At 34.5% G+C, this 1,954-nt stretch overlaps 1 non-coding gene across 1 annotated transcript; it reads right to left on the bottom strand.

The window, feature by feature from the left end:
* Positions 1-1,074: 1,074 nt before the first annotated feature.
* LOC131169691 (small nucleolar RNA R71) lies at positions 1,075-1,181 on the bottom strand. Its single transcript, XR_009140584.1, has one exon. It is a non-coding gene; the product is annotated as a small nucleolar RNA R71 (small nucleolar RNA).
* Positions 1,182-1,954: the final 773 nt, after the last annotated feature.

Below are 1,954 nucleotides of genomic sequence, written 5' to 3'. Positions count from 1 at the left end.
TTAATTGTTAAATGGTAATATGTATGATGGATGATCATGGACAATAAAAGACCAATGTGATTGGATTTATTTCTTTTATTTTTTTTTGTAAAATAATTAATTTAATTTTTGGTGGCATGTATTATAAGTGTTGTAATAATTTTGGGTTGTAATTTCATTTATTTGAGGACTTTAAAGTCCATATTCTTGTAAATTCGCCTTAGTATGCCAAGGATTACAATGTAATTGGATTGCAAGAAGAACAAGAAGGATACACCTTCAGAAAGTATGTCTATATCTTGTTATTCAGAGAAGCAAGATGCTTTGGGCAGTTCCTTTTCCAATGCCCATCCTTCTGGCAATGGAAACACTTTTCTTTGCCTCTATCAGCTTTAGTCTTCCCTTTCTGTTTAGTTATCTTCTTAGAAAGACCAGGAATTTGAGGTTTCTTTTTCTTATTGCCCTTCTTCTTGTTGGACTTTCCAGCAGAAAAAGATACAATCAAAGCTACCTCTTTTCCTTTATTGCCCAACATATTCTTTTGGGCAACAACCAGCATGTTAAGTAAACCAGCCAAGGTGTATTCCTGCTTAGTCATATGGAAATTTGTCACAAAATTTCCAAATGACTCAGGTAGGGACTGAAGGATCAAATCCATCTACAGTTGGAAATTCATGTGAAAGTTAAGATGTTCCAGCTGCTCAATTAGCCGAATCATCTTGTAGATATGATCCCCAACATTCTGTCCCTCAAACATCTCATGCAGAATAGCTGTCTAGATATCTCATACCTAGCATTCCTGCTGTGCTCACCATACAAATCTTGCAGGTGAAGGAGGATCTCACTTGCATATTGCATATTTTCATGTTGCTTCTATAACTCATTACTCATAGAAGCAAGCATGTAACACTTGACTCTCATATCATGCTCCTTCCACTTGTCCAAAGTTTCATGTTCCTCTTGAGTGGCCTCTGGAGGATCAATTTGATTAAAAGACCATAATCATTTTGGTTAATTACATGATACATTTACTAATTAATCTAGTTATTTTTTGCAGTTATTCTAGCAAGGTATTTTCCACTTGCAAAGACTGCAAGACTAAGGCTTAAGCTCAACACTTTCAGACAAAAAGAAGGTGAATCACTCTATGACGCATGGGAAAGATATAAAGACCTGCAGAGGGAATGTCCACACCATGGCATAAAGAATTGGCTACTAGTGCAAAATTTATATAATGGGTTACTACTCTCTATAAGGAGCACAGTTGATTCAGCTGCAGAAGGTGGCTTAATGGAGAAAACAGTGACACAAACACTTGAACTTCTAGAGAGGGTTGCATACCATAGGCATGCTAATTTTACTGGAGATTCTAAAAAAGCTTAGTCCTCTAAGGGACCTCTTTTTATAAAAACTTTCTTTTAGCCTCAAAATTTTCAAGGAAAACTATTCACTAAAAAAGGTCACAATATAATTTCCCTTTGATTTTTCTTTTTCTTCACTCCCCCCATGGTTCATTATTCTAAAGTTATTTCAAAATCTTGTTCTATCTTAACTCATTTCTTTCTTTTCTCCCCCCATGGTTCATTATTCTAAAGCTATTTCAAAATCTTATTCTATCTTGACTCATTTCTCTTCCATAAACTCCATTCTCTGTGCCGTAACTTTTGCCTGAAATGCTTTTTTGAGTTTTCATTTCAACGAGCTTGCTCTAATTTTTACCTAAGTGGCATTTTCAGGTTTTTCACTTAGTGAGCTCTCTCTCTCTCTCTCTCTCTCTCTTTTTCTCTTTTTCTTTTTCCTCTTTTTTTTTTTGTTTTTGAAACTAGACAATCACCGGGGCATTTATCTTAAGCACCTATTTTGTCATGCTCACAAGACATAGGTTAGATCAAAATAATGCAGTTCAATTACTTAATCATTTAATATATTCTTCAAGACACAAAATTCACAATCATAATTAAATAAAACTTATTCT

The sequence above is a fragment of the Hevea brasiliensis genome, chromosome 1 (genome assembly GCF_030052815.1).
Source record: "Hevea brasiliensis isolate MT/VB/25A 57/8 chromosome 1, ASM3005281v1, whole genome shotgun sequence".
Taxonomy (NCBI): Eukaryota; Viridiplantae; Streptophyta; class Magnoliopsida; order Malpighiales; family Euphorbiaceae; genus Hevea; species Hevea brasiliensis.
Note: the sequence above shows the minus strand (reverse complement) of the source record. Positions and strands in the feature narration are given on the sequence as shown.